The sequence below is a fragment of the Cherax quadricarinatus genome, chromosome 73 (assembly GCF_038502225.1).
Source record: "Cherax quadricarinatus isolate ZL_2023a chromosome 73, ASM3850222v1, whole genome shotgun sequence".
In the NCBI taxonomy this organism is placed as follows: domain Eukaryota; kingdom Metazoa; phylum Arthropoda; class Malacostraca; order Decapoda; family Parastacidae; genus Cherax; species Cherax quadricarinatus.
The window spans coordinates 2,502,603-2,517,580 of record NC_091364.1 but is presented as its reverse complement, the minus strand read 5'-3'; the positions used below and the strand labels follow the sequence as shown (position 1 = coordinate 2,517,580).

Sequence of the window (14,978 nt, the reverse complement as noted above, 5' to 3'; positions counted from 1 at the left end):
CTGTATAAGTTGTATGATGTACTTGCAGAAAAAAATTATTATTATACACCCCTCGGTATACATACAGACATATATACCTCTATATCCTAACATATACCTCTACGTATATATATTGAGTTACATACCTCTGTGCATATACTGTTATATACATTATATATATACTGACATTCATACCTCTGTATATACTGATACATACATACCTCTGCAAATACTGACATACATATCTCTGTATATACTGATAAACATACCTTTGTATATACTGACACCCATCTAGAAACCCATCAGTTACACAACCCAGGGCAACATGGGTTTAGAACAGGTCGCTCCTGTCTGTCTCAACTACTGGATCACTACGACAAGGTCCTAAATGCACTAGAAGACAAAAAGAATGCAGATGTAATATATACAGACTTTGCAAAAGCCTTCGACAAGTGTGACCATGGCGTAATAGCGCACAAAATGCGCGCTAAAGGAATAACAGGAAAAGTTGGTCGATGGATCTATAATTTCCTCACTAACAGAACACAGAGAGTAGTCGTCAACAGAGTAAAGTCCGAGGCAGCTACGGTGAAAAGCTCTGTTCCACAAGGCACAGTACTAGCTCCCATCTTGTTCCTCATCCTCATATCCGACATAGACAAGGATGTCAGCCACAGCACCGTGTCTTCCTTTGCAGATGACACCCGAATCTGCATGACAGTGTCTTCCATTGCAGACACTGCAAGGCTCCAGGCGGACATCAACCAAATCTTTCAGTGGGCTGCAGAAAACAATATGAAGTTCAACGATGAGAAATTTCAATTACTCAGATATGGTAAACATGAGGAAATTAAATCTTCATCAGAGTACAAAACAAATTCTGGCCACAAAATAGAGCGAAACACCAACGTCAAAGACCTGGGAGTGATTATGTCGGAGGATCTCACCTTCAAGGACCATAACATTGTATCAATCGCATCTGCTAGAAAAATGACAGGATGGATAATGAGAACCTTCAAAACTAGGGAGGCCAAGCCCATGATGACACTCTTCAGGTCACTTGTTCTATCTAGGCTGGAATATTGCTGCACTCTAACAGCACCTTTCAAGGCAGGTGAAATTGCCGACCTAGAAAATGTACAGAGAACTTTCACGGCGCGCATAACGGAGATAAAACACCTCAATTACTGGGAGCGCTTGAGGTTTCTAAACCTGTATTCCCTGGAACGCAGGAGGGAGAGATACATGATTATATACACCTGGAAAATCCTAGAGGGACTAGTACCGAACTTGCACACGAAAATCACTCACTACGAAAGCAAAAGACTTGGCAGACGATGCACCATCCCCCCAATGAAAAGCAGGGGTGTCACTAGCACGTTAAGAGACCATACAATAAGTGTCAGGGGACCGAGACTGTTCAACTGCCTCCCAGCACACATAAGGGGGATTACCAACAGACCCCTGGCAGTCTTCAAGCTGGCACTGGACAAGCACCTAAAGGCAGTTCCTGATCAGCCGGGCTGTGGCTCGTACGTTGGTTTGCGTGCAGCCAGCAGCAACAGCCTGGTTGATCAGGCGCTGATCCACCAGGAGGCCTGGTCACAGACCGGGCCGCGGGGGCGTTGACCCCCGAAACTCTCTCCAGGTAAACTCCAGGTACATACTTCGGTATATGCTGATACATGCCTCTAAATATACTGATTGTTACAAAGTTACATGGAGGTTTAAATACACGTCTAGGGGAATACATAAAGTTATTTAAAAATAAGCCACCATAAGCCCTCTTAAACTTCTGCAATAAATGTCTCTGATGAACAGGAAGGCCAGAAACTCTTTAGAAATATGTACGTGTATTATGCATAATATATATACAACACAAAACCTGACTTCAACACACTTCACATATTACAAAGCAACACACTACTACCGGTTAATTAAAGTCAGAGCATGTGTAAATTACACATAACCACGGCAGCTAGTCTCTGTGCCACTTCCCTCTGCTGACTTCCAGCCTGCAGATATAATTGACTTATTTTTGTACACGTCACAACTGACTGTGTCAGTCTCCCTCAGTCGAAGTTTTTTTCGTATTATTGTTCTCAGACTGTTAACTGACAGCCCAAGATTGTAATCTACTCTATGTACAGCCTGGTTGATCAGGCCATGATCCACCGCGAGGCCAGATCATGGACCGGGCCGCGGGGGGCGCTGGCCCACAGAACACCCTCAAGGTAGACTCCCTCTTTGAAGGCATATGCCACAACTCATGCATAAATACCAGGGCCATGCCCAATGCCAGGGCCAACTTAAGAGTATAAAATAATAATAACCTATAGCCTAAATATTACAACAAAAAACATAACGGGGCTTCAACAGTACCGAACCAGAGGCATGGTTGCATGACGGGGTTCAACAGCACCGTGCTAGAGGCATAGTTGTTGTTAAACCCGTCATGCAACCATGCCTCTGGTTCGGTACTGTTGAACCCCCGTCATGCAACCATGCCTTTACCTCAGTACTGTTGAATCCCCGTCATGCAACCATGCCTCTGGTTCGGTACTGTTGAACCCCCGTCATGCAACCATGCCTCTGGTTCGGTACTGTTGAACCCCCGTCATGCAACCATGCCTCTGGTTTAGTACTGTTGAACCCCCGTCATGCAACCATGCCTCTGGTTTAGTACTGTTGAACCCCCGTCATGCAACCATGTCTCTACCTCAGTACTGTTGAACCCCCGTCATGCAACCATGCCTCTACCTCAGTACTGTTGAATCCCCGTCATGCAACCATGCCTCTGGTTCGGTACTGTTGAACCCCCGTCATGCAACCATGCCTCTGGTTCGGTACTGTTGAACCCCCGTCATGCAACCATGCCTCTACCTCAGTACTGTTGAACCCCCGTCATGCAACCATGCCTCTGGTTTAGTACTGTTGAACCCCCGTCATGCAACCATGCCTCTGGTTCGGTACTGTTGAACCCCCGTCATGCAACCATGCCTCTGGTTCGGTACTGTTGAACCCCCGTCATGCAACCATGCCTCTACCTCAGTACTGTTGAACCCCCGTCATGCAACCATGCCTCTGGTTTAGTACTGTTGAACCCCCGTCATGCAACCATGCCTCTGGTTTAGTACTGTTGAACCCCCGTCATGCAACCATGCCTCTGGTTTAGTACTGTTGAACCCCCGTCATGCAACCATGCCTCTGGTTTAGTACTGTTGAACCCCCGTCATGCAACCATGCCTCTGGTTTAGTACTGTTGAACCCCCGTCATGCAACCATGCCTCTACCTCAGTACTGCTGCAATAATGTGAAATTTCAATTTGGTGTTAATTACTGTGGTGGTGAGGAGGGGAAATGGGTGGTGATGTTGATGTGGGTTTCTGGGTGATACATTAATTGTGGTTTTAGTGTTGATTGTGAAATTGCTGGGATATAGCGGTGGTGGTACTAGTGTTGATTGTTGTGTTGGCTGAGGTGATAGTGATGATGGTGGTGGTGATAGTGAGGATTGTGCAAGAATGGTATATAATACCGACAAGATGAAATTAAGACACATGTGCAACATCTGGGTATCTTTATTGTAGACGTTTCGCCATCCAGTGGCTTTATCAATACAAATTCTAGGACATAACTTGAAGACAGTAGGACTGTATACAGAAGATGAGGTAATCAGTCCCTCAACCTAGGAGTAGGTGCGAAGAGCACCATAGTCGTGGAGATTCTTCTGTATATAGTTCGACTGTCTTCAAGTTATGTCCTAGAATTTGTATTGATAAAGCCACTGGATGGCGAAACGTCTACAATAAAGATACCCAGATGTTGCACACGTGTCTTAATTTCATCATAGTGAGGATTGAAGAGGTGCTGTGGGTTATTGTGATAGGGGTGATAGTAATAACAGTGGTTGGGGTGGTAATGATAACAAGACTGGTGGTAATGTTGATGGTTGTGGTGGTGTAATGGTGGTGCATCACCCTCGAGGTAATGCACCACCAGCTAGGCCGCTAATTTCTTAAGTTCAACAATTTTATGTCATCTTTAGGCGCTGTCAAACCTGTCACACATGCCAAAAAATATTTTCCTGGTACAAAAAACTTCACAAGAAGTATAGATAGAAGTAAAGTAACTGAATAAATGACTTCGTTAACAGCCACAAGAATAACTTACAGAAGTTACAAAAATATTCCTTCGTAACTAAATCAAATCATACGAATGTAGAAATATACTGGCAAGCCTTACCACCCATATCAGGCTAGTGGAATTGTCAGCAGTATCCATATGTAATAAAGTTGGTAGAATTACCGACAATATGTAAAGTAAAAGGACACAAGTGCAACTAATGTGACATTTTATTGTGGCAACGTTTCGCTCTCCAGGAGCTTTATCAAGCCTTGATAAAGCTCCTGGAGAGCGAAACGTTGCCACGATAAAATGTCCCATTAGTTGCACTTGTGTCCTTTTACTTTACAGTATCCATATGGTCACTGACTGACCTTGGTGCTCCAGCTTTGACTGAAAAGCCCAGACTGACTGGTTAAATGGTCGTGAAGCCTGTCGACTACAAGAGAGTCATTAACACTGCATCCCACCTCTTAACCACCAGTCAAGAACTCCTTAACTCCTAAAATAGGGATTAAACTATTAGTGTAAATACATTATACAGCAAGTTATGTACCTCCGCGTGTATATATCCTTCGTGTCGAGGTCAACTATAGGATGACCAAATGTGTGGGAGTGTTCCATAATGGCTTTAAGCGCTGGATTAGAGTCTCAGGTGTCCTTTACCTTGATGGATTCTAGTAATGAAACACCTCCATGCTAACAATACGTGTGACCTGTCAGGGCTCACACGAGTTTTTCCACACATAAGAACATAAGAAAGGAGGAACACTGCAGCAGGCCTGTTGGCCCATACTAGGCAGGTCCTTTACAATTCATCCCACTAACAAAACATTTGCCCAACCCAATTTTCAATGCTACCCAAGAAATAAGCTCTTATGTGCAAGTCCCACTCAAATCCAACCCCTCCCACTCATGTACTTATCCAACCTAAACCTGAAGCAACCCAAAGTCTTAGCCTCAATAACCCAACTAGGTAGACTGTTCCACTCATCAACCACCCTATTTCCAAACCAATACTTTCACATGTCCTTTCTAAATCTAAACTAATCCAATTTAAATCCATTACTGCGGGTTCTCTCTTGGAGAGACATCCATAGAACTCGCGGCTTCAACGGTATATGAATTTATACTGTCAAGAATTTTACGTGTGGATTAAAGTCGGAGAACAACGCATTATATATTACGTCCTGGAGTGCTGGAGTACTGGTGTGCTGGAGTGCTGGTGTACTGGAGTGATGGAGTACTGGTGTACTGGAGTGCTGGTGTACTGGAGTGATGGAGTACTGGTGTGCTGGAGTGCTGGTGTACTGGAGTGATGGTGTACTGGAGTGATGGAGTGATGGAGTGCTGGTGTGCTGGAGTGCTGGTGTACTGGAGTGATGGAGTACTGGTGTGCTGGAGTGATGGAGTACTGGTGTGCTGGAGTGATGGAGTACTGGTGTGCTGGAGTAATGGTGTGCTGGAGTGATGGAGTACTGGTGTGCTGGAGTACTGGTGTACTGGAGTGATGGAGTACTGGTGTGCTGGAGTGCTGGTGTACTGGAGTGATGGAGTACTGGTGTGCTGGAGTGATGGAGTACTGGTGTGCTGGAGTACTGGTGTGCTGGAGTGATGGAGTACTGGTGTGCTGGAGTGCTGGTGTACTGGTGTGCTGGAGTGATGGTGTACTGGTGTGCTGGAGTACTGGTGTGCTGGAGTGATGGAGTACTGGTGTGCTGGAGTGATGGAGTACTGGTGTGCTGGAGTGCTGGTGTACTGGTGTGCTGGAGTGATGGTGTACTGGAGTGATGGAGTACTGGTGTGCTGGAGTGATGGAGTACTGGTGTACTGGAGTGATGGAGTACTGGTGTGCTGGAGTGCTGGTGTACTGGAGTGATGGAGTACTGGTGTGCTGGAGTGATGGAGTACTGGTGTGCTGGAGTGATGGAGTACTGGTGTGCTGGAGTGCTGGTGTACTGGAGTGATGGAGTACTGGTGTGCTGGAGTGATGGAGTACTGGTGTGCTGGAGTGATGGAGTACTGGTGTACTGGAGTGATGGAGTACTGGTGTACTGGAGTGATGGAGTACAGGTGTGCTGGAGTGCTGGTGTGCTGGAGTGATGGAGTACTGGTGTACTGGAGTGATGGAGTACTGGTGTGCTGGAGTGATGGAGTACAGGTGTGCTGGAGTGCTGGTGTGCTGGTGTACTGGAGTGATGGAGTACTGGTGTACTGGAGTGATGGAGTACAGGTGTGCTGGAGTGCTGGTGTGCTGGTGTACTGGAGTGATGGAGTACTGGTGTACTGGAGTGATGGAGAACAGGTGTGCTGGAGTGCTGGTGTGCTGGTGTACTGGAGTGATGGAGTACTGGTGTACTGGAGTGATGGAGTACAGGTGTGCTGGAGTGCTGGAGTGCTGGTGTACTGGAGTGATGGAGTACTGGTGTACTGGAGTGATGGAGTACTGGTGTACTGGAGTGATGGAGTACTGGTGTACTGGAGTGATGGAGTACTGGTGTGCTGGAGTGATGGAGTACAGGTGTGCTGGAGTGCTGGAGTGCTGGTGTACTGGAGTGATGGAGTACTGGTGTACTGGAGTGATGGAGTACTGGTGTGCTGGAGTGATGGAGTACAGGTGTGCTGGAGTGCTGGAGTGCTGGTGTACTGGAGTGATGGAGTACTGGTGTACTGGAGTGATGGAGTACAGGTGTGCTGGAGTGCTGGTGTACTGGAGTGATGGAGTACTGGTGTGCTGGAGTGATGGAGTACAGGTGTGCTGGAGTGATGGAGTACTGGTGTGCTGGAGTGATGGAGTACTGGTGTGCTGGAGTGATGGAGTACTGGTGTGCTGGAGTGATGGAGTACTGGTGTGCTGGAGTGATGGAGTACTGGTGTGCTGGAGTGATGGAGTACTGGTGTGCTGGAGTGATGGAGTACTGGTGTACTGGAGTGATGGAGTACTGGTGTACTGGCGTGATGGAGTACAGGTGTGCTGGAGTACTGGTGTACTGGAGTGATGGAGTACAGGTGTGCTGGAGTACTGGTGTGCTGGAGTGATGGAGTACTGGTGTACTGGAGTGATGGAGTACTGGTGTACTGGAGTGATGGTGTACTGGTGTACTGGAGTGATGGAGTACTTGTGTACTGGAGTGATGGAGTACTGGTGTACTGGAGTACTGGTGTGCTGGAGTGATGGAGTACTGGTGTGCTGGAGTGATGGAGTACTGGTGTGCTGGAGTGATGGAGTACTGGTGTGCTGGAGTACTGGTGTACTGGAGTGATGGAGTACTGGTGTGCTGGAGTGATGGTGTACTGGTGTGCTGGAGTGATGGAGTACTGGTGTGCTGGAGTGATGGTGTACTGGTGTGCTGGAGTGATGGTGTACTTGTGTACTGGAGTGATGGAGTACTGGTGTGCTGGAGTGATGGAGTACTGGTGTGCTGGAGTACTGGTGTACTGGTGTGCTGGAGTGATGGAGTACTGGTGTGCTGGAGTGATGGAGTACTGGTGTGCTGGAGTGATGGTGTACTGGTGTGCTGGAGTGATGGAGTACTGGTGTGCTGGAGTAATGGTGTACTGGAGTGATGGAGTACTGGTGTGCTGGAGTGATGGAGTACTGGTGTGCTGGAGTGATGGAGTACTGGTGTGCTGGAGTACTGGTGTACTGGAGTGATGGAGTACTGGTGTGCTGGAGTGATGGAGTACTGGTGTGCTGGAGTATTGGTGTACTGGAGTGATGGAGTACTGGTGTGCTGGAGTACTGGTGTACTGGAGTGATGGAGTACTGGTGTGCTGGAGTGATGGAGTACTGGTGTGCTGGAGTAATGGTGTACTGGAGTGATGGAGTACTGGTGTGCTGGAGTACTGGTGTACTGGAGTGATGGAGTACTGGTGTGCTGGAGTGATGGAGTACTGGTGTGCTGGAGTGATGGAGTACTGGTGTGCTGGAGTACTGGTGTACTGGAGTGATGGAGTACTGGTGTGCTGGAGTGATGGAGTACTGGTGTGCTGGAGTGCTGGTGTACTGGAGTGATGGAGTACTGGTGTGCTGGAGTGATGGAGTACTGGTGTGCTGGAGTGATGGTGTACTGGTGTGCTGGAGTGATGGAGTACTGGTGTGCTGGAGTGATGGAGTACTGGTGTACTGGAGTGATGGAGTACTGGTGTGCTGGAGTGATGGAGTACTGGTGTGCTGGAGTGATGGAGTACTGGTGTGCTGGAGTGATGGAGTACTGGTGTGCTGGAGTGATGGAGTACTGGTGTGCTGGAGAGATGGTGTACTGGTGTGCTGGAGTACTGGTGTACTGGAGTGATGGAGTACTGGTGTGCTGGAGTGATGGAGTACTGGTGTGCTGGAGTGATGGAGTACTGGTGTGCTGGAGTGATGGTGTACTGGTGTGCTGGAGTGATGGAGTACTGGTGTGCTGGAGTGATGGTGTACTGGTGTGCTGGAGTACTGGTGTACTGGAGTGATGGAGTACTGGTGTGCTGGAGTGATGGAGTACTGGTGTGCTGGAGTGATGGAGTACTGGTGTGCTGGAGTGATGGTGTACTGGTGTGCTGGAGTGATGGAGTACTGGTGTGCTGGAGTACTGGTGTGCTGGAGTACTGGTGTGCTGGAGTGATGGAGTACTGGTGTGCTGGAGTGATGGAGTACTGGTGTGCTGGAGTACTGGTGTACTGGTGTACTGGGGTGGTGGAGTACTGGTGTGCTGGAGTGATGGAGTACTGGTGTGCTGGAGTACTGGTGTACTGGAGTGATGGAGTACTGGTGTGCTGGAGTGATGGTGTACTGGTGTGCTGGAATACTGGTGTACTGGAGTGATGGAGTACTGGTGTGCTGGAGTGATGGTGTACTGGTGTGCTGGAGTACTAGTGTACTGGAGTGATGGAGTGCTGGTGTGCTGGAGTGATGGTGTACTGGAGTAATGGAGTACTGGTGTGCTGGAGTAATGGAGTACTGGTGTGCTGGAGTGATGTAGTACTGGTGTACTGGAGTGATGGAGTACTGGTGTGCTGGAGTAATGGTGTACTGGAGTGATGGAGTACTGGTGTGCTTGAGTACTGGTGTACTGGAGTGATGGAGTACTGGTGTGCTGGAGTGATGGAGTACTGGTGTGCTGGAGTAATGGTGTACTGGAGTGATGGAGTACTGGTGTGCTGGAGTGATGGAGTACTGGTGTGCTGGAGTGATGGAGTACTGGTGTGCTGGAGTAATGGTGTACTGGAGTGATGGAGTACTGGTGTGCTGGAGTGATGGAGTACTGGTGTGCTGGAGTGATGGAGTACTGGTGTGCTGGAGTGATGGAGTACTGGTGTGCTGGAGTAATGGTGTACTGGAGTGATGGAGTACTGGTGTACTGGAGTGATGGAGTACTGGTGTGCTGGAGTGATGGAGTACTGGTGTGCTGGAGTAATGGTGTACTGGAGTGATGGAGTACTGGTGTGCTGGAGTGATGGAGTACTGGTGTGCTGGAGTGATGGAGTACTGGTGTGCTGGAGTACTGGTGTACTGGAGTGATGGAGTACTGGTGTGCTGGAGTGCTGGTGTACTGGAGTGATGGAGTACTGGTGTACTGGAGTGATGGAGTACTGGTGTGCTGGAGTGATGGAGTACTGGTGTGCTGGAGTGATGGAGTACTGGTGTGCTGGAGTACTGGTGTACTGGAGTGATGGAGTACTGGTGTGCTGGAGTGCTGGTGTACTGGAGTGATGGAGTACTGGTGTGCTGGAGTGATGGAGTACTGGTGTGCTGGAGTACTGGTGTACTGGAGTGATGGAGTACTGGTGTGCTGGAGTGCTGGTGTGCTGGAGTGATGGAGTACTGGTGTACTGGAGTGATGGAGTACTGGTGTGCTGGAGTGCTGGTGTACTGGAGTGATGGAGTACTGGTGTGCTGGAGTGATGGAGTACTGGTGTGCTGGAGTACTGGTGTACTGGAGTGATGGAGTACTGGTGTGCTGGAGTGCTGGTGTGCTGGAGTGATGGAGTACTGGTGTACTGGAGTGATGGAGTACTGGTGTGCTGGAGTACTGGTGTGCTGGAGTGATGGAGTACTGGTGTACTGGAGTGATGGAGTACTGGTGTGCTGGAGTACTGGTGTGCTGGAGTGATGGAGTACTGGTGTACTGGAGTGATGGAGTACTGGTGTGCTGGAGTACTGGTGTGCTGGAGTGATGGAGTACTGGTGTACTGGAGTGATGGAGTACTGGTGTGCTGGAGTACTGGTGTGCTGGAGTACTGGTGTACTGGAGTGATGGAGTAAATATTAACTTTCTTAACCGGAGTGTCTGCTCAAAAATTTAGAATTTTAACAATGAATATATCTATAAAATTGATAAGGGCAGGAGAGTTAGCAAGTATAGACATCAGCCGGCGGAGCTCTGTATGTAGTTTAACATAATCAAAGTAAATATGGAAAAATTCCATGTCATGGTAGACACCAAGTCGCGTTATAATTGATGGGAATTAAAGTTGAAAACTTAGTAGACTAAGTTCTAAAGAACTTTATGGTGCTAAATAATGGAAGAATTACGGACAGTAATGCGAATAATGTGGATGAAGTAACGGCTTGTCAAAGTTCCTGGAGAGTGAAACGTTGCCACAATAAAATATCTCATTGTATCTCTGTCCTTTTACCCAACAGTCTGTAGTTTATTCAGAACTAACATCCACAAGTGATACCTGAAAGGATTTACCTGCTTCTGACACACACACACACACACACACACACACACACACACACACACACACACACACACACACACACACACACACACACACACACATACTCGAGTGTGCAGCACCTGTTTGGAACTCACACCTGATCAACCACGTCAGGAAATTAGAGAAAGTGCAAAGGTTTGTGGCACGGTTAGTTCCAAAGCAAGGGAAATGTCCTACGAAGAAAGGTTAAGGTAAATAGGCCTGATGACACTGGAGGACAGAAGTGTTGTGGGAGATATGATAACGACATACAAAATACTGCGTGGAATAAATAAGGTGAACAGACACAGGATGTTCCAGAGAAGGGACACAGAAACAAGAGGTCACAATTGGAAGTTCAAGACCCAGATGAGTCAAAGGGATGTTAGGAAGTATTTCTTCAGTTATAGAGTTGTCAGGAAGTGGAATAGCCTAGCAAGTGAGGTAGTGGAGGCAGGAACCATACATAGCTTTAAGATGAGGTATGATAAAGATCATGGAGCAGGGAAAGAGAGGACCTAGTAGCATTCAGTGAAGAGGCGGGGCCAGGAGCTGAGTCTCGACCCCTGCAACCACAATTAGGTGAGTACACACAAACACATTATATATATATATATATATATATATATATATATATATATATATATATATATATATATATATATATATATATATATATATTTATTATTATTTATTATCACACTGGCTGATTCCCACCAAGGCAGGGTGGCACGAAAAAGAAAAACTTTCACCATCATTCACTCCATCACTGTCTTGCCAGAAGGGTGCTTTACACTACAGTTTTTAAACTGCAACATTAACACCCCTCCTTCAGAGTGCAGGCACTGTACTTCCCATCTCCAGGACTCATGTCCGGCCTGCCGGTTTCCCTGAACCCCTTCATAAATGTTACTTTGCTCACACTCCAACAGCACGTCAAGTATTAAAAACCATTTGTCTCCATTCACTCCTATCAAACACGCTCACGCATGCCTGCTGGAAGTCCAAGCCCCTCGCACACAAAACCTCCTTTACCCCCTCCCTCCAACCTTTCCTAGGCCGACCCCTACCCCGCCTTCCTTCCACTACAGACTGATACACTCTTGAAGTCATTCTGTTTCACTCCATTCTCTCTACATGTCCGAACCACCTCAACAATATATATATATAAATATATATATATATATATATATATATATATATATATATATATATATATATATATATATATATATATATATATACATATATATATATATATATTCTTGCTCTCTTGTAATTCGTGTGTTATTATTGAACTGTTTTATTAGTTACTTAGATGCGAATTCCACTTTCACTAGTGGTAAACCGAATATTCAAAAAAGTGCACAAGAGAGTAAAGGTTACATAAACCAAGACAAAAACCACAGAGGATAATACTTACAATGACGAAAGGCTTTCAGGTTATTAAGTTGTAGTGTATGAGAATCGTGAAGGAGCATCCATGGGCAGGCCTGACCAGGCAGCTTCTCTCAGCCGCCAGAGATTGTATTTCTGTGCTCTCTTGAACCTTCGTCGACCTGGATTCTCCAGTGGTATAACATTTACACTTACAAAAAGAAAACTCATGCAACCGTATCGATCACATTAACGTAGTAAATGATATAGGAGCGACACAACACAACTAAACCTTGAACCAGGTGACCGGACCCAGCAAGAACCAGCCCCACCAACCAGGGTCTGAAAGGGACGCTGTACACACGTCTGGAGAGACTTCCATATGAATCTTGTTTCCCATATGAGTAACTTGCGTTCACACTGTGCTCAACTGAACCACAAGTCCAAGACACGCACTGTGAGGTGTTACCAGAGGGACTTCTCGTGGTATACTGTCCACAGACTTGCCAGAGGACTCGGCTAAGCAGGCGTCTGGTTCTTGGCTTCCGTATACAACCAAGACTGATAACCCCACACACTTCTGCTCTTAAAACAGGTGAATTATGTCTCCGTTGATACAAATCAACTATGAATGAACTACTATAATCTACAGTCTCTGGAATTATTCACAACAGCCTGGAATAATGCGTACATGGCTTCAGCCGATGATAAATAACATGGTTATAGGAAACCTTTCAAAGGCTTCTGATGTGGAGGTGAAACCTTTCAACGGTGAGAGTTCTCGAGGTCACTGCTCCTCCAACCTCCTCACCATCTCTACACAACATGCATCTGTCTCACAAGTGTCACCAGATTTATAACCCTGTTACGACTTTGATGTCGTAACTTAAACAAAATGTTCCTGGCTCCTAAAGGCTGCTCACACTGCTGTCTAGGGGTTATAAAATTACACTGAAAAACACAGCAAACCTTATACGAAAACCACCACACTCCAGTTCACATTAGCTCACTGCTTCTGATGAGTTTAACAAAATAAATCATCAGGGAGGCTCCGTGACATACACACCTCCGTCTTCACTTCTGCCTGGAAGACTAATTACCAGTAGGCAAAACACCATACAGTACTCTCGCATAAACAGGCCTCTGCATACTAGGGCCTTACAAATAAACATGAGAGCACTTACACACAAACACCTATAATATACACTAAAAAACTTACCAAAATTACCTATTCAAACTACTGCCCAAACATGATGACTTTATCCCAGTCACTACCCGACTTGTACTGATCTAAAAACACCTCTCGTCTGCTCCTATCCTGGCCACTGCCTGACTGACAGGAATAAAACACGTCCACTTTCAGTATACTACACGGGAAATTATATTATATATGGAACGTTATTTTATAGAAATATTTTTTTTGTAGTACTCCGTAATAAACCCCAAAAGGGTTTTAATCATAGATTACCGTGTCAAAACAAAAACCAAGCAATACGGCTTATTTCCGTTGAGATGTTCCAGCCACATCATTGTGACGTTAACCTCCATCCATGCACCTGCTTAGTGCCACGTAAACAAGGCAGCAGGTGAGCTGACACTTTCTCATACGTCTCGTCTGGCCTGAAAATCAAACCCAAGTCCTTACAGTTGTGAGTAAAACGTTCACTCTCTCCCCCTCCTCTCTCTACCCCCGCATACAGCTTAATTTATCGTTATATGCACTGGGAGATACGTTCCTCTCGATGTATATACTCTGTATACTCTGAAAGGAATGTATGCCCATTGATTATACATAGAGACACACAAGCCTCGGTATATGTGGTATCCAATATACGTTAGCAACGCTACACAAATACCCACACATAGGAGAATAAAATTTTTGACTTGTCATGATTTATTCCCGTTTCCACAGTGATGAGGTACAAACCTTTATTCAGTAGCTGGCAGATTTCCTTACAAGGTGACAGTGTTCGTCGTTCTTCCTCTTGATGTGACTCTGCAGCAATTCCAGTTCTGATTTGCCTTTTGCCTTCATGTCCTTTTGGAAATGTCACTCAATTTGGAATAGTACCAATTCTGTTACTGAGGTTACTGTTACCACCAGTTGTGTAGTGTGGTTTCATTGGGTGTTATGAAGGTCTGAGATTGAAGAATAGGCAGTAAGGTACCTGATCAGCCGGGCTGTGGTTCTTACGTCTGTTTGCGTGCGGCCAACAGTGGCATTCTGGTCAATCAGACGCTGATCCACCAGGAGGCTTGGTCACAGACCGGGTCGCGGGGGCGTTGACTCCCGTAGTTAATCAACACTCCAGAGCAAGCCTTTCTGAGAAACGAAGTTTCGCTACATGAGATAACCTGATAAAACTATCACTGGGCGAAACGTCATTTTAAAAAATCTTCCAGTATCTACTTTCCTTTGAATTACTACTGAATCTAATATTTTAAACCTGCCCTGTTTACATTTTAAGCATTACCTTGAGTTTACCTGGAGAGAGTTCCGGGGGTCAACGCCCCCGCTGTCCGGTCTGTGACTAGGCCTCATTAGGGAGTATTCATATTTTTCGCGACAACGCAAACTGAGACGGAACCCAAGAAGTGTTCGCCGTTGCCCCCGTCTTGTAAGAAGCCATTTTCTCGAAACCTTATGAAAATAAACGACAGGAAGAGGATCTAACGTGTACTTACTCGCTAGCAGAAGGTAGTGGCGAGTGTACCTGACGGGACCACAAGTCCATGTCTGGACATAACACGGAAGACCCACATGCAAGGAACTACTAGTCAAGGTAGAAGAATGTGCTAGAGATAGCCTC

General features: G+C 46.4%; 1 protein-coding gene across 3 annotated transcripts in view; it reads right to left on the bottom strand.

Annotated features, from left to right (window-relative positions):
• The window catches only part of ninaC (STKc_myosinIII_N_like and MYSc_Myo21 domain-containing protein ninaC), a 51,359-nt gene extending 38,686 nt beyond the window's left edge, over positions 1 to 12,673 (bottom strand). For all 3 annotated transcript variants that reach the window (XM_070100529.1, XM_070100531.1, XM_070100530.1), the window contains exon 1: positions 12,215 to 12,673. The gene's annotated coding sequence lies outside the window, so the exon portion shown is untranslated. The remainder of the gene's footprint in view (positions 1 to 12,214) is intronic.
• Positions 12,674 to 14,978: the final 2,305 nt, after the last annotated feature.